A 24,097-nucleotide genomic window follows, 5' to 3' on the forward strand; every position below is an offset into this window, starting at 1 on the left:
TGCATAAGGTCAAAACAGGGTTTATATAGGCCTCCATTTTTGTATCTAAATGATTATCTTCAGAAGCCTTCTCCTTGTCTTTACCTTCAGACCATTATCTGTAACATTCCCTTAAGAATCTCTTTTCTTCTTCATCCAATTGAATATCCACTATTTACAAACACACCCACGCACAAACACAGACACAGACACAGAGACAAACACACACACAGCTACTGAATTTGTATTAAAGCCGGTGTTACAGCAACAGTGAAATATCTCTGCAGATTTTTTTTTTTACAATTTTATGATTATCACCAATTAAGTTTCCTGAAGTTCAGTAAATGAAACTGTTGATTAGTCTCCAGCTGATTGTGATAGAGAAATCACCTAATTAGAGAAGCTGAATGGAACTCCAAAGAATCCTTGAGTTCATCCTTTTGTAAGACAATTGTGAAGTTGTCAACAGAGATAATTTTGAAAACCTACTCTTCCTTGGGGTCGGTGTCATCATAGGTTTAACCCATGCTAATTCTTTTGTTATGAGGTACTTTTATAAGCAATTTCCAAAAAAATGGCATATTTTAGTTCTATAAGCAAACATTACTGATGAATCCTGAGTGTTTACCATCAGCTGAAGGCCAGCACCTGCGAGATAATTTAGAGAGTGGCAGAGAGATTAGCCAACTAATATATTACCACCAACGTGACCGGTCAGTTCAGAAGAATTTGGACATAAAGTCCTGCACTTTTGCAACACCTTCCTTTTGTTGACAGCATGTGTCTCTCAGTACTGTCCATCACCCCTACCTATTCAGTGTCTGGTGATAACCCTCTCTTCTAAATGAATATCCCTACCCTGCATTCAACTGCTTTAACTTGACCTTATTTTCCTTGACCTGGTCTTTTCTCTTCATGGGAGTTACACATTTTAGTCCTCATATTCTACATCTTTCTCAGGTTATTCTGCTTATTCTACTCCCTTAGTTGTAGAGGAAAAGAATTCATACTCCTTGCATGATGTTATGGAAGAAGCATGGGTATGAGCAAGTCACTTAACCTCTCAGAGCCTCAGCTGTGCTGTGTGTGTGTGTGTGTGTGTGTGTGTGTGTGTGTGTGTTGATTCTGTGGGGCTAGGATAACACCTGTAACAAGGGTCATTGTGGGAGTGAAATAAGATAGCATCCAGCATCTAGCACAGGGAGTGGAAAATGGCACACAGTAAGCTCTCAGTAAAAATTAAACACTTGACTTCATTTCTCAATCTTTGAGACAATGTACTCCGATTAACACATGTATTTTATTTGACTTAGCATTCTAGGCCTAGCAATATGACTGCTTGTTTGTATAACTTTAGGTAAATTACTTAAATTCACAGTTTGAATTTCTCATTTGTTAAATGAGAATATAACAAGGTTCATGTTTTCTATTAGGACTACATCGAACAGCAAATAACATAGTATACATGAATGTACTTTTTAAACATTTAAAACACTATTTAAACATGTAAATATAATTAAAATTATAAATGTATAATACAGTTGCACTCACTTGTTGAATGCCTACTGTGTGCTAGATGCAGAGCTGGTGTTTTGTGTATGAACTTAAATCTTGATAATAACTTGTTCATTTGTCACTTATTATTATGTAACAAACCATCATGTAACTTAGTGCCTTAAAATAACAATTTATTATAATCTCACACAGTTCTGGGAATTGACTGGGCTCAGCTGGAAGATGCTTTTTTGGGTTTCCTCATGTGGCTGCAGTCAGATGGTGCCTGTATCTGAAGCCATCTGTATTAGTTTCTCAGTACTGTTGTAACAAAGTACTACAAACTGAGTGTCTTAAAACAAAATAAATGTATTGTCTCACAATTCTAGATGGTAGAAGTCCCAAATCAAGGCGTCAGCAGTGCCATGCTTCCTCCAAAGGCTGTAGGGAAGAATCCTTTCTTGCCTCTTTCAGCTCTGATAGTTGCCAGGAATCCTTGGTGTTCCTGGTCTCTTGCATCACTCCAATCTTGTATCTGTCATCACATGACGTTCTGCCTCTATGTCTGTGTGTCCAAATTTCCCTCTTCTTATAAGGACACAAGTCACATTGAATTTAGAACTCACCCTAATCCAATATGACCTCATCTTAATTTGATTATATCCACAAAGACCCCATTTCCAAATAAGGTCACATTCACAGATACCAGTGTTTAGGGCCTGAACATATCTTTTTGAGGAACACAATTCAACCCACACCTCCATCTGAAGGCTCAATTGGGCTGGATATTTAAGATGGCTTCTCCAATCCCATGTCTGACACCTCTCTCCATGGGACCATATTGGGCTTCTTCACAGTAGAGCAGTATAAGAGTAGTCAGAAATTTTACCTACTGGCTAGCATCCCCTAGGGTCACCTAGACCCATGAGAAAGCCACAAGGTTTCTTGTAATCTAGACTTGGAGTCACGTAGCACCCCTATCACTGCATTCTAAGGGTCAAAAGCCAGCACATTACCAGGCCATATTCAAGGGGAGGGGACTACACCAGGGTGTGAATGTCAGTAAGGGCCTGAATGGAGGGTCATTTTAGGAGACTAGCTACCACACATCATACTATTATCTTTACTTTGGAGATGAGGAAATTGAAACTGATTTTCAATTTGTTTAAACAAAATGTCAGTTATGACACAGTTAACATTTGGTCCACCTGAGACTTGTCTGCCTGTCTTCAAACCCTTTGCTTTTTCTACAGATGTGTGTCTCTGCATTTTTTACCTATATGCTTCCAGCACCCCCTCCCCACATCTTCCAATCCCTGGGTATTTTCCAGCTTCCTTAGTGACTTCAAATGTGGCTCAAATTCTCTTCACCTGACTACTTTTGTTAGAGTCATACTCTTACTGATCACTTTTACCTTGGTTATTATCAGGAGTTAGAGGATTCTAGTAAACCTCATCTCTGCTGCCAGTTCAGTAGGATTCTTATTTGATGACACTTAAAAAAAAATTCAGTTTGATTTGAATTCCATCCTTCAAGATTTTGACTTCTTAAACTTCTTTTTTAAGCTTTATTGAGGTAAACTATATATATATTATACAGATTTAGTATATACATTTTGATGAGTTTGGACATATGCATACACCTGTGATACCATCACCATAATCAAGTTACTAAACTTATCCATCACCTTCAAAAATTACTTTGTGTTCTATTGTTCTTGTGTGTGTGTACGTGTGTGTTTGTGGTAAGAATATTTAACATGAGAACTGTCCTTTTAACATTTGAAAGTACAAAATATTGTATTAACTGTAGATATTTCTATAAGCCTATCATTTACATATGATCATCAATTTCATGAAGACTGCTTCAGCCTTGTAGAAATTGAGTTGTCATAACACAGAGAATTTCTAAAGTCCTCTGTATTGTTTTAAAGGACAGATAAATTTCATGCTGGAGAGGAACACTCGTTCAACCTTGTAGGATTTAATGAAGGAGTACTTTTTTTTTTTTTTAACCAGAATGAATTAGGCTTTTATTTCTTCTTTCTTTTGATGCAATTTTTCTTTTCTTTTCTTTTTGTTTTTTTAACATCTTTATTGGAGTATTACTGCTTTACAATGGTGTGTTAGTTTCTGCTTTATAACAAAGTAAATCAGTTATACATATACATATATCCCCATATCTCTTCCCTCTTGAATATCCCTCCCTCCCACCCTCCCTATCCCACTGCTCTAGGTGGTCACAAAGCACCAAGCTGATCTCCCTGTGTTATGCGGCTGCTTCCCACTAGCTATCTATTTTACATTTGGTAGTGTATATATGTCCATGTCACTCTCTCACTTTATCACAGCTTACCCTTCCCCCTCCACATATCCTGAAGTCCATTCTCTAGTAGGTCTCTGTCTTCATTCCCGTCTTGCCCCTAGGTTCTTCATGACCTTTTTTTTTTTTTTTTTTTTTACTTAGGTTCCATATATATGTGTTAGCATACGGTATTTGTTTTTCTCTTTCTGACTTACTTCACTCTGTATGACAGACTCTAGGTCCATCCACCTCACTACAAATAACTCAATTTCATTTCTTTTTATGGCTGAGGAATATTCCATTGTATATATGTGCCACATCTTTATCCATTCATCTGTTGATGGATACTTCAGTTGCTTCCATGTCCTAGCTATTGTAAACAGAGCTGCAGTGAACATTTTGGTACATGACTCTTTTTGAATTATGGTTTTCTCAGGGTATATGCCCAGTAGTGTGATTGCTGGGTCGTATGGTAGTTCTATTTGTAGTTTTTTAAGAAAGCTCCATACTGTTCTCCATAGTGGCTGTATCAATTTACATTCCCACCAACACTGCAAGAGTGTTCCCCTTTCTCCACAACTCCAGCATTTATTGTTTGTAGATTTTTTGATGATGGCCATTCTGACTGGTGTGAGATAATATCTCACTGTAGTTTTGATTTGCATTTCTCTAATAACTAATTACATTGAGCATCCTTTCATGTGTTTGTTGCCAATCTGTATATCTTCTTTGGAGAAATGTCTATTTGGGTCTTCTGCCCATTTTTGGATTGGGTTGTTTTTTGGATATTGAGCTGCATGAGCTGCTTGTAAATTTTGAAGATTAATCCTTTGTCAGTTGCTTCATTTGCAAGTATTTTCTCCCATTCTGAGGGTTGTCTTTTTGTCTTGTTTATGGTTTCCTTTGCTGTGCAAAAGCTTTGAAGTTTCATTAGGTCCCATTTGTTTATTTTTGTTTTTATTTCCATTTCTCTAGGAGGTGGGTCAAAAAGGATCTTGCTGTGATTTATGTTATAGAGTGTTCTGGCTATGTTTTCCTCTAAGAGTTTGATAGTGTCTGGCCTTACATTTAGGGCTTTAATCCATTTTGAGTTTATATTTGTGTTTGGTGATAGGGAGTGTTCTAATTTCATACTTTTACATGTAACTGTCCAGTTTTCCCAGCACCACTTATTGAAGAGGCTGTATTTTCTCCACTGTATATTCTTGCCTCCTTTATCAAACTTAAGGTGACCATATGTGTGTGGGTTTATCTCTGGGCTTTCTATCCTGTTCTATTTATCTGTATTTCTGTTTTTGTGCCAGTACCATACTGTCTTTATTACTGTAGCTTTGTAGTATACTGTGAAGTCAGGGAGCCTGATTTCTCCAGCTCCGTTTTTCTTTCTGAAGATTGTTTTGGCTATTCAGGGTCTTTTGTGTTTCCATACAAATTGTGAAATTTCTCGTTCTAGTTCTGTGAAAAACGCCAGTGGTGGTTTGATAGGGATTGCATTGAATCTGTAGATTGCTTTGAATAGTAGAATCATTTCCACAATGTTGATTCTTCCAATCCAAGAACATGGTACATCTCTCCATCTATTTGTATCATCTTTAATTTCTTTCATCAGTGTCTTATAATTTTCTGCATACAGGTCTTTTGTCTCCTTAGGTAGGTTTATTCCTAGATATTTTATTCTTTTTTGTTGCAATGGTAAGTGGGAGTGTATTCTTAATTTCACTTTCAGATTTTTCATCCTTAGTGTATAGGAATGCTAGAGATTTCTGTGCATTTATTTTGTATCCTGCTACTTTACCAAATTCATTGATTAGCTCTAGTAGTTTTCTGGTAGCAACTTTCGGATTCTCTATGTATAGTATCATGTCATCTGCAAACAGTGACAGCTTTACTGCTTCTTTTCCGATTTGGAATCCTTTTATTTCTTTTTCTTCTCTGATTTCTGTGGCTAAAACTTCCAAACTACGTTGAATAATAGTGGTGAGAGTGGGCAACCTTGTCTTGTTCCTGATCTTAGTGGAAATGGTTTCAGTTTTTCACCATTGAGGATGATGTTGGCTGTGAGTTTGTCATATATGGCCTTTATTATGTTGAGGATAGTTCCCTCTATGCCTACTTTCTGCAGGGTTTTTATCATAAATCGGTGTTGAATTTTGTCAAAAGCTTTCTCTGCATCTATTGAGATGATCATATGGTTTTTCTCCTTCAGTTTGTTAATATGGTGTATCACATTGGTTGATTTGTGTATGTTGAAGAATCCTTGCATTCCTAGGATAAACTCCATTTCATCATGGTGTATGATCCTTTTAATGTGCTGTTGGATTCTGTTTGCTAGTATTTTGTTGAGGATTTTTGCATCTGTGTTCATCAGTGATATTGGTCTATAGTTTTCTTTTTTTGTGACATCTTTGTCTGGTTTTGGTATCAGGGTGATGTGGCCTTGTAGAATGAGTTGGGGAGTGTTCCTCCCTCTGCTATATTTTGGAAGAGTTTGAGGAGGATAGGTGTTGGCTCTTCTCTAAATGTTTGATAGAATTCACCTGTGAAGCCATCTGGTCCTGGGCTTTTGTTTACTGGAAGATTTTTAATCACAGTTTCAATTTCAGTGCTTGTGATTGGTCTGTTCATATTTTATGTTTTGAAGGAGTACTTTTAATATACAATGTCTTTCCTATATGTACTGTCGTTTAAAATTTGGACACTCCCTCTTGAAAAAGGATTGTCAAATTGCCAAATCATCTGACTGTCCATTGTAGCTTAAGTTTTTATTATTAAGAGATAATTTATACTGAGATTAAAAACAAAAACCATGTACTTTGTATGCAAAAGATGAATATATTAATAACTTTGTAGCAGTTTTTTTTTAAAAGATGAATGGAAATTGCTTTCCAATGTACACGTATGTAAATTCACATTTCCTGTTGCCCCTCCCTCCCACACAAATAATTCACCATTTCTCCCGTCCCCCTAGCCCTTGGCAACTACCATTCTATTTTCTACTTCTGTAAGTTTGACTATTTTAGATGAGTCATATAATTGGAATCATGCAGTATTTGTTCTTACACGAATGGCTTATTTCACTTAGCATAATGTCCTCTAGGTTTATCCATGTTGTTGCAAATGGTAGGATCTCCTTCTTTTTTAAGGCTGAATAATATTCCATTATATATTCCCCACATTTTATTTTTCCATTCATCTATTGATGGATGTTTGGGTTGTTTCTATATCTTGGCTATTATACATAATGCTGCAGTGAACATGGGATTGCACATGTCTCTTTGAGATCCAGATTTCAATTGTTTTGCATATATAAACAGAAATGGGATTGCTGGATCACATGGCCATTCTTTATTTGACCCTAAGCTTGATTCCTTCTACTCCTTTTCCATTACCCCTGAGTAAACTTTTGCTTTGTCCCTTGGCTGTCTTTTGACACCTTATTCTCTCTTTTAGAAAAGTAGTCTTTAAATGTGCTCTTTCCTATGTGTTTAGACTCCTCTACATCTTGAATTTTGTTATACAAAACTAACCAATTCTTTTTTTTATAGTATATATGCACATTTTAGGTACAAATAGCATTACAAGTGGTAAATATAAAGTAAGCTGAACTTAGCATGAATTTATTTTTTAATTTAACTTAATTTTTTATACAGCAAGTTCTTATTAGTTATGTTTTTTATACATATTACTGTATATATGTCAATCCCAATCTCCCAATTCATCCCACTGCCACCACGACCACTTCCCCCCCCACTTTTCCCCATTGTTGTCCATACATTTGTTCTCTACATCTGTGTCTCTATTTCTGCCTTGCAAACCAGTTCATCTGTACAATTTTTCTAGATTCCACATATATGCATTAATATACAATATTTGTTTTTCACTTTCTGACTTACTTCACTTTGTATGACAGTCTCTAGGTCCATCCACGTCTCTACAAGTAACTCAATTTTGTTCCTTTTTATGGCTGAGTAATATTCCATTGTATATATATACCACATTTTCTTTATCCATTCATTTGTTGATGGGCATTTGCATTGCTTCCATGACCTAGCTATTGTAAATAGTGCTACAGTGAACATTGGGGTGCATGTATCTTTGGGAATTATGGTATTCTCTGGGTATATTCCCAGTAGCAAGGTTGCTAGGTCATACAGTAATTCTATTTTTAGTTTTTTAAGGAACCTCCATACTGTTCTCCATAGTGGCTGTATCAATTTACATTCCCACCAACAGTGCAAGAGGGTTCCCTTTTCTCCACACCCTCTCCAGCATTTGTTGTTTCTAGATTTTCTGAGGATGCCCATTCTAACTGGTGTGAGGTGATACCTCACTGTAGTTTTGATTTGCATTTCTCTAATAATTAGTGATGTTGAGCAGCTTTTCATGTGCCTATGGGCCATCTGATTGTCTTCTTTGGAGAAATGTCTATTTAAGTCTTCTGCCCAGTTTTTGATTGGGTTGTCTGTTTTTTTTAATATTGAGCTGAATGAGATGTTTATATATTTTGGAGATTAATCCTTTGTCCATTGATTCATTTGTAAATATTTTCTCCCATTTTGAGAGTTGTCTTTTGGTCTTTTTTTTTTTTTTTTTTTTGGTCTTGTTTATAGTTCCCTTTGCTGTGCAAAAGCTTTTAAAATTTCTTTAGGTTCCATTTGTTTATTTTTGTTTTTATTTCCATTACTCTAGGAAGTGGGTCAAAAAAAATCTTGCTGTGATTTATGTCAAAGAGTGTTCTTCCTATGTTTTCCTCTAGGAGTTTTACAGTGTGTGGCCTTACATTTAGTTCTTTAATCCACATGTACTTTATTATTGTGTATGATGTTAGAGAGTGCTCTGATTTCATTCTTTTACATGTAGCTGTCCAGTTTTCCCAGCACCACTTATTGAAGAGACTTGTCTTTTCTCCAATGTATATTCCTGCCTCCTTTGTCATAGATTAGTTGACCATATGTGTGTCGGTTTATCTCTGAGCTTTCTATCCTTTTCCATTGATTTATATTTCTGTTTTTGTGACAGTACCATGTTGTCTTGATTACTGTAGCTTCGTAGTATAGTCTGAAGTCAGGGAGTCTCTTTCCTCCATCCCCATTTATTTCCCTCAGAATTGTTTTGGCTATTAAGTGTCTTTTGTGTCTCCATACAACTTTTAAGATTTTTTGTTCTTGTTCTGTAAAAAATGCCACTGGTAATTTGATAGGGATTGGATTGAATCTGTAGATTGCTTTGCATAGTAGAGTCATTTCCACAATATTGATTGTTCCAATCCAAGAACATGGTATATCTCTCCAAATTTTTGTGTCATCTTTGACGTCTTTCAGTGTCTTATAGTTTTCTAAGTACAATTCTTTTAACTCCTTAGATAAAATGCCTTATTCCTAGGTATTTAATAGTTTTTGTTGCAATGGTGAATGGAGTTGTTTCCTTAATTTCTCTTTCTAATCTTTCATTGTTAGTATATAGGATTGCAAGAGATTTCTGAGCATTAATTTTGTACCCTACAACTTTACCAAATTCATTGATTAGCTCTAGTAGTTTTCTGGTGGCATCTTTAAGATGATCTATGTAGAGTATCATGTTATCTGCAGACAGCGACTGTTTTACTTCTTCTTTTCCGATTTGTATTCCTTACATTTCTTTTTCTTCTCTGATTCCTGTGGCTAGGGCTTCCAAAACTATGTTGAATAGAGAGTGGACATCCTTGTCTTGTTCCTGATCTTAGAGGAAATGCTTTCAGTTTTTCACCATTGAGAATGATGTTTGCTGTAGGTTTGTCATATATGGCCTTTATTATGTTGACGTGGGTTCCCTCTATGCCCACTTTCTGGAGAGTTTTTATCATAAACCATGTTGAATTTTATTAAAAAAACAAACGTTTTCTGCATCTATTGAGGTGATCATATAGTTTTTACTTTTCAATTTGTTAATATGGTGTATCACATTGATTGGTTTGCATATGTTGAAGAATCCTTGCACCCCTGGGATAAATCCCACTTGATCATGGTGTATGATCCTTTTAATGTGTTGTTGGTTTCTGTTGGCTAGTGTTTTGTTGAGGATTTTTGCATCCATATTCATGAGTGATATTGGTCTGTAATTTTCTTTTCTTGTAGTATCTTTGTCTGGTTTTGGTATCAGGGTGATCGTGGCCTCATAGAATGAGTTTGAGAGTGTTCCTTCCTCTGAAATATTGTGGAACAGTTTGAGAAGGATGGGTGTTAGCCCTTCTCTAAATGTTTGATAGAATTCACCTGTGAAGCCATCTGGTCCTGGACTTCTGTTTGTTGGAAGATTTTTAATCACAGTTTCAATTCCATTCCTTGTGATTGGTCTGTTCATATTTTCTATTTCTTCCTCGTTCAGTCTTGGAAGGTTATACCTCTCTAAGAATTTGTCCATTTCTTCCAGGTTGTCCATTTTATTGGCATAGAGTTGCTTGTAGTAGTCTTTTAGGATGCTTTGTATTTCTGTGGTGTCTGTTGTAACTTCTTTTTAATTTCTAATTTTATTGAATTTAGTCCTCTCCCTCTTTTTCTTGAAGTGTCTGGCTAAAGTTTTATCAATTTTGTTTATCTTCTCAAGTAATCAACTTATAGTTTTATTGATCTTTGCTATTGTTTTGTTTCTATTTCATTTATTTCTGCTCTGATCTTTATGATTTCTTTCCTTCTACTAACTTTGTGTTTTGTTTGTTCTTCTTTCTCTAGTTCCTTTAGGTGTAATGTTAAATTGTTTATTTGAGATTTTTCTTGTTTCTTGACATAGATTTTTATTGCTATAAAATTCCCTCTTAGAACTGCTTTGTTGAATCCCATAGATATTGGATCATTGTGTTCTTATTGTCATTTGTGTCTAGGTATTTTTTGATTTCCTCTGATTTCTTCAGTGATCTCTTGGTTATTTTGTAATGTATTGTGTAGCCTCCATGATTTTGTGTTTTTTATATTTTATTCCCCTGTAATTTATTTCTAATCTCTTGGTGTTGTGGTTGGAAAAGATGCTTGATTTGATTTCAGTTTTCTTAAATTTACCAAGGCTTGATTTGTGACCTAAGATGTGGTCTATCCTGGAGAATGTTCCATGTGCACTTGAAAAGAAAGTGTAATCTGCTGTTTTTGGATGGAATGTCCTATAAGTATCAATTAAACCTGTCTGGTCTATTGTGTCATTTAAATCTTGTGTTTCCTTATTAATTTTCTGTCTTGGTGATCTGTCCATTGGTGTAAGCGAGGTGTTAAAGTCCCCCAGTATTATTGTGTTACTGTCAATTTCCTCTTTTATAGCTGTTAGCAGTTGCCTTATGTATTGAGGTGCTCCTATGTTGAGCACATGTATATTTATAATTGTTATATCTTCTTCTTGGATTGATCCCTTGATTATTATGTAGTGTCCTTCCTTGTCACTTGTAACATTCTTTATTTTAAAGTCTATTTTATCTGATATGAGGATTGCTACTCCACCTTTCTTTTGATTTCCATTGGCATGGAATATCTTTTTCCATCCCCTCACTTTCAGTCTGTATGTGTCACTAGGTCTGAAGTGGGTCTCTTGTAGACAGCACATATATGGGTGTTGGTTTTCTATCCATTCAGCAAGCCTGTGTCTTTGGTTGGAGCATTTATTCTATTCACATTTAGGTAATTATTGATATGTATGTTCCTATGACCATTTTCTTAATTGTTTTGGGTTTGTTTTTGTAGGTCCTTTTCTTCTTTTGTGTTTTCCACTTAGATAAGCTCCTTTAGCATTTGTTGTAGAGCTGGTTTAGTGGTGGTGGATTCTCTTAGCTTTTGCTTGTTTGTAAAGCTTTTGCTTGTTTGTAAATCTTTTGATTTCTCCGTCAAATCTGAATGAGATCCTTGCTGGGTAGAGTAATATTGGTTGTAGATTCTTCCCTTTTGACACTTTAAATATATCATGCCACTCCCTTCTGGCTTGTAGAGCTTCTGCTGAGCAATCAGCTGTTAACCTTATGGGCATTGCCTTGTATGTTATTTGTCATTTTTCCTTTGTTGCTGTTAATAATTTGTCTTTATTTTTGTCAGTTTGGTTAGCAAAGTGATCACAGAATCCATGGGTATGCCCCTCTCAGACCTCCAACTGCAAGGAGGGGAATTGACCAATTCTTCCAGCTGCTATGCTCTGAAATCCATTGCTGCTCCCATGCTAAGAGTATGTTTGGGTGCCCCCTGGGCTGTGCCTCACCAATGCCTTAGTGCATCTGAGATTCTAAGGCAGGCACATTCCTGGAGACCCTGGATGCCTCTAATGACTAACCCTGGCTTGAGGACTCTCCAGTGACTTTGCCTCATTTTCCTTAAACTGCACATCAGTCTAGAAAGTTTTCATTTCCTTCCTTCCTTGACTCTTTCACTCAGAGTCATACTTTTATTGGTCTAACGACTCTCTCAGCCTTTTCCAACTTCCTCCTATTTTTGTCTCACAGACAGTTCTTTTATAAATCTTTGCATATTTAATCCCATTTAAGTGTCTGCTTCTCAGAGGACCCAGACTAACAAAGTCATAAAGCAGATCAGTTTGCTTTTGACACCTCAGTTCTCCTGTCTTGCCAAGACTTAAACTAAAATAATATCATAAACATTCTTATTTTCAATGATTTTAATTTAACACATTTTACTTAGTCATTTAAAGTTCCTATGTAAGAAATTTTTAAAAACTATTCTGTTGTATTTGATGGTCCATTAAACCCCAATGATCTCTAGGGAAGGTGTAAAGCTACTTCACAATCTCACAGGGGGCTTAAAATTTTTCTGTCACACTTGTAAACTATGCTATTTCTCTAACTAGTTTCAATTCTTATAGAATTTCAATTATAAGAATTCTTATAATTCAAATACTGTAATTATAACTACAATTGTTGAATTATTTAGTAATCTGACATGTAGAATAGGTTTTCTTCTTACTAACCTCTTCTTGTACAATAATAATTTTTGGCAGGAAGGTGGTATTTTTCACTTTAAAAGTAGAAATCAAAACTCTGTCTGACTTAATCTTCATTTTCTATTGCATATGACAGAGTCCTGTGTCCCTTTCCCTTGATGCAAATATCTTTTTTTTTTCCTAAGAGACACATGTGACCACCTTGTGATAGGACATATTACATTCTATGATAATTAAGTTTTTATAAGCAAATGACATTTCATCAGATCTAAACTCCTCTGCCTGACTTTCAAAGCTCTTTTTTTTTTAAGTGAAGTTACCTCTTTTTTTTTTGTACCCTCCTAAACTTTATTGTGTGTTTGAAGCTCCTCTCAAATTCCTCTCCACTGCTCCTCCCAACACAGTCACCAAACCCAAGCCTGGAATTCCCCATAGCATTTTATTAACTTTATCCACATGTGCTCACATTTCATGTGTCCTTTAGGACAGAGTTCATGTTCTTTTTCTTCCACAGAAATAACTCTGATCATGCTTACCTTCATTTACCCTTTCACTTCAATCATCTGTTAATTTCATTTGTGTTCCTGGTTATAAACTATGTTATATATTATTATTATTATACTATTCTAATAATATAATTATTAATATAATGAGTATAATTGTATATTTTATTAATTTAATAATATCATATTTTGCAATGACTTACCTGGGTCATGAATTATTTCATGTCTTCATGTTTTGATCATGTCTCTCACATTATGGTTGTGCAAGTTTAGGTATCTGCATATCAGAAATTAGAAAGCAACTGAACTGGGACTGGATTCCTCAATTACTTACCAGTTGTTTGACCTTGGATGACTTACTTAATCTCTCTGATCTTCTATTTTCTTATAAAATAATGGAGTTACTTCCTTTTAGGTTTTGTTTGTGGTCCAAATGAGATAATTCATGTAAACACATTTTCTACAGTACATTCCATTTATAAGTAAGTGACATATATTTCACTGTTTTCCTTCTATCCTATACATGAGCTTTTTAAAAGACTGGAATTGTGGTTCTTTGGGTTCTTAAATGTGATCATGACGTAGTACCATATAAATATTTAGTGTATCTTTTTCACTTGTAATATTAAATTCTGTATTTGATCTTGACAAATATGGCAGACACCATATAGGAACAGATATTTCTCCCTTTTATCTTTCTTTCCTTCTTTGAATAATAAATTAGAAATTACTCCTGAATTGAATGTGATCCACAGAATATTTATGCAAAGGCAGCAAATCAAATTTGTCCCTCTCCAAAATAATGCAATTCCATAGAAGTACCAAGGTTTGAAAGATGAATGCAGTTATGTTTCGGTATGAAAGACTTGATTAACTGATAGTATTATACCAAGAAAAAAGATGTGAATTTTAAATAGAACACAACCAAAATTTTTATTAATTTTACCATTTGTTCCATAGTTAAAGAGTATGTATAAGGAATCTCTCGTTCCTAGGTCAGCTTTTATCTATTTAACTTAATTCTCAGACATATTCTGTCCACGTTGTTGTTCATTTGGTCCTTATAACTATGGACCTAAGAGAAAGAGAGAGACCCTTGGAAAACCAGAGTCTATGCCTCTAATTTCAAGAAGAAACTCTGATAAACTCTTCTTGGATATTGTCCTATTCATGCATCAATCATTTTGGCCAAGAGAATAGGATACTTTGGCAACCTATGATTTTACTCCCATCAGCATAATAGGGTGAAAGGAGAAGTTCCCTAAAGGTTCAAATGTTGGATAAAAAGCAGAATATATCTACTACAAAAGTTCTCATTTAAAAAAATGGAGAATGATAGTTCTCACTAATAAGGTAGCTTGGTGGCTAATAGTTTCCATAAATACCATATTTGAAGTTTTGATTTAAAATGAAATGACAATAAAGTATGATTGGCCTGAAAATTATAATAAGTTATTTAATTTTGGGTGACAGACATGTTTTATAATGCCTTGTATCTATAGTAACTATAAATGTGTAAATAGTATACATCTGAGCTAACTCAACATTGGCATGCTTTCGTACCCTGTCTTTCAAAGTCACTAATATATGGACCATATTAAGGAAAATAATTTTTATGCCCTCTCTCATGGTGACTTTGTTTTTGTTACAGTGTCACTCAACTATGTACGGACACAAAATGACATAGAAAACACCTATAGGATTTACCATGTCTCAGACTTTAAGATCTTTCCATATAATAATATATTTAACCCTGAGAGGAGCTTTCTGAGTTTAGTGCTGTTACTGCCCTATAGTACAGATGAAAACATTGAAAAAGAGAGAGGCTAAGTAACTTGAACAAGGGCGTGCACCTGGTGATAGGCAGTCTGGCTCTCTCTAGAATCTACATGCCTAAGCACTCTGCAACACTGGTATTAAATATAACTGTATGCATATAGCTTATACATAATTATAAAACAAAAACCCAGTTACAAATAAAATACAAAACTGAAAAAATTAATAAATGACCTCCTAACCAGTCTTTGTACTTCCCACTTGTCCTCCCCATCAGTCTATTCTCAACATAAAAGCCCAAGTAACCATATGTAAGTCAGAACATATCAGTACTCTATTTAAAATTGTGTATTATTGTTCTCCCCAAAAAACACACTTAAACTAAAATTGAAAGTTATTATTATGTCCTAAAGACCTTATATGATCTGACATCACACTAACTCAAAATCCTACCGCTCTTTCTCTCACTAAACACACTCCAGACACAATGGCATAGTAACTTACTGTTCATTAAACATGCCAGGACTGCTCCCAGAGTGGGCCCTTTGGACTAGTTGTACTTTCTTCCTGGTTTGCTCTTTCCCTAGAAACCTGTGTGAGGAGTAAGCACCCATATCATTTTTTTTTCTGAAGTATATCCAGTTTACCCAGTTCAGTTTATTAAAATGACCATCTCTTTCCTGCAGCATTACAGTATCTTATTTTTTTCTTTATTTGGCCGTAGATCAAGAACACGTGTGGGTCTATTTCTGGACTTTATTCTATTGATTCATTTGTCTTAGCCACAGGTGTCTCTTTTATTTCCTAATTAATATTCAAGTTCTGTAGGGTGATACCACTTTTAAAATCAAAATATGTGAAATTTGTTTTATTTAATTTGGTGGGGCAAGTTTAACACAGATAGTTTATTGCCCAATAAGGCAGTAGAATAGATAATATGTATCTTTTGCCTAGTGTCCTAGTCATTTCTTTTATGGAATCACTGAAACAAAATGAGTTCCTATATAAATAGCTAGGAAGTCACTGATAGGATTCTTCCTGAAGTATAATGGTTTATGGACTTGGGTCCTGCTTTAAGGGATAGTAATGCAATACTGGAGAAATTCAGAGGCAGCTTGAAATGGTTTTCTATTTTAACTCCAGAGCAGAGGTTGACAACCTATTGCCATGGCCCAAATCTTGCTGGTCAGCTGGTTTTGTAAATAAAGTTTTATTGGTTCCTTTTATGCTACAGTGGCAAAGTTCAATAGTTGTAAAAGACATTTTATGACACATAAAGCCTAAACTATTTACTGTCTGGCTCTTTATACAAAATGTTTGTCAACCCCTGCTCTAGAAAATCTACACATGATCTTCTAAAAGAACTATTTTTACTATAGCTGTGCTAGGAGCTTAAGTAGGCCATATTGCTATATTGGTTCCTAGATGCATTATTGAGAAATTAATATGGAGCTTTCCTAACATTGAAATCTATATAAACTGTTCAGGGGAAAAGATATACTACAAGTCTTTCGAAAGCTGTTGAGCTAAGCAGATTATTGCCTAGAGCTACTGCAAGGAGTTTCTAACTATGGGATCTGCTATCACCTGCCATGGATGAAATTGCCAGTGGGAGTCACTGTCCTTGGGAGTAGCTTCTGGTAAATGGGAAAATGTTGCCATTGATAATTACTTGCCAATAAGAACCACAGCTAATGGAAAAATCAGCTCTTGAAAATAAATATCAAGAGACTTTTCTAGGAACCACTAAGATAGATACCCCTTAGAGCAGAAGACAAATTTCTAGACTTACTTTTTGTGAATGTTCTAGAAGTAAGATTCCAAAGACCTATTGGAATATGGGAGAGGGTTGATATTAAGTATATGTTACTCTAGTAATTCAAAGTAAAGAGAGGTGAGTGATTAAATCTAGAGTAGACTAAAGCCCTTGGAAGGGGGACTTGAGAGTCAGACGTAAGATTTAAAAAAAAAAAAAAAGTTTCCCAAGGATATTTTCTGGAGTTAAAATGAAAAAGTAGAATGAAGGATTAAGTATCAGATAGGAACTAATTGAGGCTGGATAGGTTTGAGGACAAGAAAGATACATCTTGGACAATGATCATTAACATCAGTAGATACCTGACACTTTCTTTGCTGTCTGCTAAGTGTTTTGAATTGTGTTTTAAGGTATTGGGTTGACTTTGACCTTATGAGTGAAGATAGAGACTGTGGATATTTTAGATTAATCACTAAAAATTCCATTTCTGGTATGGTGGAATAAGCTTCTAACAGTCCAACCCACCCACAGATCACATTTATAAACTCTGAACTGTATATATATATATATATATATATATATATATATATATATATATATATATATATACACACACACACACACACATCCATAATATATATGTGGATTTATATGTGGATATATATGTGGATATGTGTGTGTGTATGTGTGTGTATATATATATATATATATATCCAGAACCTCTGTAGAAGCAGATTTGAGAGAGAAATCAAAACTTGGAAGACAGGACTGGTATGGATTGAGCTTTCATTAGTTCCCTGACTGGGGATTGAACCCCGGCCATATGGCAGTGAAAGCACCGAGTCCTGACCACTGGACCACCAGGGAGTTCCCAAGCTTTCAATTTTTAAGGGCAGTACATGTAAGGGTAGGTTGCAGTCACAGTCAGCTACAAAATGACTAAATCTATGACAGAAAATCTTTCTTCTTAGCACCCAGAAAAATCCTAGGGTAATCACTGGGGCTGGAAATGAAGATGGAGGGTCATCCCACAAAAGAGAAATCCAGAGAATGAAACTCCAAAATAAGACTACAAACCTTACTCAAATCTCAGGCTGACAAGAGATTCAAGCATGCCAGTGGCAGACTCAAAGCAGCTTACAGCTAAATCTGAAAGAACTAAATTGAGATTATGGCTGTTTCCCACCATAGTCTAGACAGAATATGCAATTTTGGCCTAACCATTAATTACTTGCTAAACAAACTAGTAATATTCTTTGGAATACTACAGAATGCAGAATCTCTACAGCATGACATTTGCAATGACGCAAATTCAATTCATACCTGTTTCATATTCAGAGGAAAAAAAAATACTATCAACAGAGGCCAATCCTGAGATGACCCAGATCTTGTAGTTTCATTCAAGGACTTTAAGTCAGTTAACACAGATATGTAATAAATAAACCTAGTAAATAAACACATAGGAAATCCAAGCAGAGAGATAGAATCTATAAACTATAGAACTGAAACATACATATCTGAAAAAATTATTGGATAGGCTTAATAGAATAATGGAAATGACAAAGGAAATAATCACTGAAGTTGAAGGTAGATCAACGTGAAAACAGAAAAAATATTTTAAAACTATCAACAGAGGTTCAGTGATCTATAAGACAATATCAAAACGTTTAACATATATGTATTTGGAGTCCAAGATGAGATGAAAAAGTCAAAAAAATTTTTTTGAAGAAATAGTGGCTGAAAATCCAAATCTGCAGATAATTTACTGAAAACCATTTACAGATTCAAGGAACTCTGTGAATCTGATTACTTACACTAAAGAGAAAGGATAACAAAGTTTCCTTTGTTGCAACAGGATACTTTGGAAACCTGGAATACTTTAAGTTGCAGCTCATGGTAAGGTACAGCATTGCCAGGGAGGAGCATGGTATTCGAGAAAAGGCATTATATGGTTTTTTAGTTGTCGTTTTTAGTTTCAAAAAAGTTCTCCGGAGTCATAAGCTGTAGTTTGTACAGCATGTTGAAAATCACCAAAAATCTTACTTCACAAAATTTCATGCTCTATTTTTTATCTCAAAATCATTTCTAGGAATCATTAGACTTTGGTTAATGTCTGTAACACTTTCTGGTACAATGGACCCAGAATATATCTGCTCGTTGTTACTTTTCTTCACGTTGTTAAAATATACGTGAAAATTATATCTTGTTATTAAAACATTCTTGTATTATTTTATGTTTGATCTCCCCATGTATAACTGTGTTTCCTATTTTTGGAAATTCAACTTAACTAATAAGCTATACTAGTTATTTACTTCTTTTACACAGTCTTTCATTTACAATTAATAACTATTACTAGTGAGCATATTTCTATTTCCTAGTATCTTTCCAATTACTTTTTAAATTAAATGTATACTGACTTTCATGGTTAGCATTCTGGTTATTCATAATTTAGTACCTTGAAGAAATTTTGTGCCATCTTAATATTTCTATCAAGTTTAGTAGAATATCTTCGAATGGTACTTATTTTGCCTCCTATTGCAGCAGGAATGAAATGATTCTGTGCCAATTATGTACAAATAATTTGTCATGATTATATAAACAGGCATAGTCATAGGTACAATATGACTTCCATGTTCTGAGTTAAGACTATCAGAAGTAGTGATTTATAGGACTTCTTAAATTCTCTGATGGTAATGAAGTCACATAAATTGTACTCATGTAATATTCAGTTTATATGTTCCTGTACTAGTATGTACCAGATGGTTATCATTCCTTGTTAAATACATAATTAAGATATGACTTTATCTAATTTTTAAAAAGAAATCAAAATACATATGGAAAGTGACTGAGGACCTGATTAATGCTTTTAATTCTGGTACAGCTCAATTCAAACTTTAATATATTGAGACATTTAAAGTTATTAGGGAGGTGATTGATATAATCTGTAGGGCTGAGTCTGTACTTGTTTCCCTTTAGCAGCTGAAGAGCAGAGGGAGGTATACTTCTTTTTATTAGATATTTACAGGAGATACTTCTATCTTTAATATAATATAGAAAGCCAAGAATTGGTAAATCAAGAATTCTTTCTTGCAAAAGTGTCACGTTTGACTTACTTTTTATGGAACTTTTAAGTTTTGTCTTTTTGAATTTCATATTACCAAATATAAGAAACAAATTCATTAGTATCAGAAATAAACATCCTCAGGGACGTTCCTGGCGGTCCAGTGGTTAAGACTCCACACTTCCACTGGAGGGGACACAGGTCTTCGTTGCTGCAGGTGGGCTTTCTCTAGTTGTGGCGAGCAGAGCTACTCTTCATTGTGTTGTTTGTGTGCTTATTGCGGTGGCTTCTCTTGTTGTGCAGCATGGGCTCTAGGTGCACGGGCCTCAGTACTTGCATGTGGGCTCAGTAGTTGTGGCATGTGGGCTCAGTAGTTGTGGCACACGGGCTCTAGAGTGCAGGCTCAGTAGTTGTGGCTCATGGGCAGCATGTGAGATCTTCCCGGACAAGGGCTCAAGCCCATGTCTCCTGCATTGGCAGGCGGATTCGTAACCATTGTGCCACCAGGGGAGTCCATAGCTCATAAGTTTTAATCCCGACACTTAAAGTTATTAATCATAAAATGTTAGATCAAATTTTTTCTACAAATTACAGTATTTTTTGGCTAACTACATTGGAAACAATATGTAAAAACATTGGATTTGATGAACTACAAGCATGGAGCTTTGTATTTCTTAAATATAAATTGAGAATAGAGAATCAGACACACACACTTTAATGAGCAGAAAATATTTTTTACATTTCCTAACAAGAAACTTTATAGAACATTTTCTGAATAAAATCAAATAAATATGAAGATAATAAAATAAACTGTTTAGACATTGAGAATTAGTTACAACCATTCTTCTAGGGTCAAAGAGAAAATAAAAGCTAAAACTATAAATTATATAAACTGTGATAAACATTAAAATCCCTAATGGCAAAACCTTGAGGACACAGTAAAAACTGTACTCCAAGGATTAACTGGAGGATTATTGTTAGAAATAATCTAGGAATAATTTTTATAAATACAATTAAAAATTTGAAAATAAGCTTCAAGTCAAAAAATTTTCTGAAAGGAAAACAAAGGTAGAGGTCATATACAACCTGAAATAAAAACTTAGTATAAAGCTACAGTATTGAAGATAGTGGATATTCATATAAGGTAGGCACATAGATCAATGGAACAGAAATGAGGATCCAGAGATAAACTCACACGTTTACGATCGATTGATTTTTGACAAAGGTAGCAAGACAATGAAATGGGGAAAGGTTTGTTTTTTGTTTTTCTTTTTGCTTTTCAACAAAGGTACTAGGAAAATTGTATGGACATAAGCAAATAAACAAATTTAGAGTCTTACCTTCTGCAAAAATGAGTTCAAAATAGATACACAAGTGTAAGGAGGTAAAATTATAAAACTTGGAAGAAAATGAAGGAGAAAATTTTCAAAATGTTGTATTAGGCAAAGATTTCCTAGATAATATACCAAAAGTACAAGCCATAGAAGAAAATAAAAGATAAATTGTACTTCATTAAAAGCATGAAAAGACAAGCCAAAGACTTGGAGAAATATTTTCCTATCATTATATCTGATAAAGGAATTGTACCAAGAAAAAATTAATAACTCACCATTTAATAATAAGCCAAACAATCTAATATAAAGATAGTCCAGTGCTTTAACAGACATTTAATGAAGGTATACCAATGAGAAACACCTAAAGGGGTGTTCCACATTATTAGTCACCAGAGAAATGCAAATTAAAATAATGAGATGTCATTACTCACCCCCCTAAAATGGCTGTAATCTAAAAGACAGATAATACCAACTGTTTGAGGAGGAAGTAGAAAAATTGTACCGCCATACATGAATATTGTGAATGTAAAATGATAGAGCTATTTTGAATAACAGTTTGACAGTTTCTTAAAAAGTTAAATATCCATTTACCATAAACCCAGCAATTCCACTCCTAGATATCTCCCCAAGAGAAATGAAGACATTATGTAGACACAAAGGCTTGTACACTAATGTACATAGCAACATTATCCATGATAGTTGAAAGTGGGGAAATATCAAATATTAATTAATTGACAAATGGATAAACAAATGTGGAATATTCAAACAATGGAATACTATTCATCAATAAAAGGAATAGAATTATAATATATGCTCCAACATGGATGAATTTCCAAAAATGATGAATGAAAGAAGTCAGACCATCAAATACCAAATATTGTATAAGTCCATCTATATGAAATGTTTAGAAAAAGGCAAACTTACAGAGAAAGAAAGCAGATCAATGTTTAAAGGATCTGGGATTGGGATTTGCAAAGATTACAGATGGGCGTGATAGAATTTTGGGGAGTGATAGAAATGTTCTAAAATCAGATTGTGGTGATGGTTATATGACTATGAATTCATTTTAGATTATTATCTTATATACTTATAATGGTGAATTATATGTTATAAAATTATTTTTCACTAAAGGTGTTAAAGAATGAGCTATATCTTAATAAATTAAATTAAAAAGAAAAACATGCAATCATAATAAAGGAAGTAAGAAGCCTGAGCTAGTAATGATGAATTAAATTTAAAAATTTTTAAAAAGATCAGTTATATAATTTTGCAGACACCATTAAGGGAAACAAAATAAAGCCAAAATAAGCTACATTATGGATTAGAAAGATTATGACAATATAATAATATTCTAGTATTAACCCAAGAAAATTTGGAAACTAGGAAGAAAAAAATTCTTAAAGTTTGGAAAAACTTATTAAAGATTTACCATTATGAACAAATAGAAGTGTTTGATATTTTTATGGCTTTTTTTTAACATTAGGTGAAATAGGTTATTCCATTGCTATTAAAATGCAGACTATGAGACTAGAGGACAATAAACTCAATTCATTTTGTAAATAATGTTAATACTAATAACTTGGTGAAAAAATGAAAACTATAAACAAGTTTCCCTTATGACTGAAGATGCCAAGATTGTAAAAAAAGTAAAAGTACATCAAATTTAATAGTGCAATAAGACTATTATTTGTGATTAAGTATACTTATTACAAAAGTACAGAGATGCTTATATATTAGAAAAACAAATAGTATAAGTTATGAAAACAAATTATAGGAGGGAAGCATATAATTACATAATAGATTCTAAAAAATAATTTAATTCACTTCAGTGCCTATTTAGTGGAGAAATGATTAGCTAATATATGTGGTTGGCATTATTGGAGATTTATAAGAAAATCAAAAACAAAACTGACAGATACTTTTCATCATGCTAAAAATAATTTTTAAATGGGTTAAAAATCTAAATGTACTTTTATATGTTAATTTTTATCTTATATATAATGAATATGCTTTATATTTGGATATACCATATATATTTGTATATGTATGATCTAAATGTTTATATACACACACATACATGCATATGTATTTATTTTGAAAAACTAGGAGATAATATTTGTGTAACATTGTCATGGTGAGATGGTCTTAACAAAGACAGGGAAATAAGAGACAGGGAAAAGTAGATATGTTTGACTATATAAAAATATAAATTAAAAATATAGACCATAATATATCATAAACAGTAAAAAGAAAAATCTTGACTAAGAAAAATATTTTGATTATAAATTAGAAAGCATTAATATCCTTAGTATACATGAAGGGGTCTTAAAAATAATTTTAAAAGTAAACAATTCATCCATAAAACAGCCTAATTAAAAGAAATAAAAACATTTGAGAAATAAAGATATGACTTTAAACCTCATTTATGATCAGGGATATATGAAATAAAACAATAGGCTGCCTTGTCTCACTGTTTACATGAACAAAAATGAGGAAGAAACAAGTTATAGCATCATGTTATTGAGTATATGGAAATGTAGGTTGTGATAGGAAATAAACTGGCAGTTTCTATTCAAATTAAAATTTAACCCATAATTCCACTTTTGAACATATCTTACAGAAATAAAAACAACACTTCAAATAGGTATATATTTTTAAAAATATTTTTCTAGTGTTAAACAAATTAGCAGAACAACAAAATAAAACAGAAAGCAACCTGAGTGTCCCTAAAAAAGCTAAGTCTGAAATACATGGTACATCTCTTCTATGGACTGTTATGTAGCCTATAAAAAGAGTGAGAGCTAAATCTGTTTTTCTACAGTGAGAAACATGATGTTACAGATGCATAGAACACCTGGATAAAATGAGAAATCTACACATTATGCTGGTCGTTTCAGGGAGTGGGAAAGGAGGGCAAGTGGTAAAATATTATCTTTTCCTTTAATCTTCTTAAATTTCACTTGTTACAAAGAACTTGAATTATAATTG

The 24,097-nt window shown here is 33.9% G+C and overlaps 1 protein-coding gene across 1 annotated transcript in view; it reads left to right on the forward strand.

The window, feature by feature from the left end:
* Positions 1-24,097, forward strand: part of CTNNA3 (catenin alpha 3) — a 1,652,440-nt gene that overhangs the window by 1,425,595 nt on the left and 202,748 nt on the right. The window lies entirely within an intron of this gene.

Source organism: Mesoplodon densirostris, chromosome 1 (assembly GCF_025265405.1).
Source record: "Mesoplodon densirostris isolate mMesDen1 chromosome 1, mMesDen1 primary haplotype, whole genome shotgun sequence".
NCBI lineage: Eukaryota > Metazoa > Chordata > Mammalia > Artiodactyla > Ziphiidae > Mesoplodon > Mesoplodon densirostris.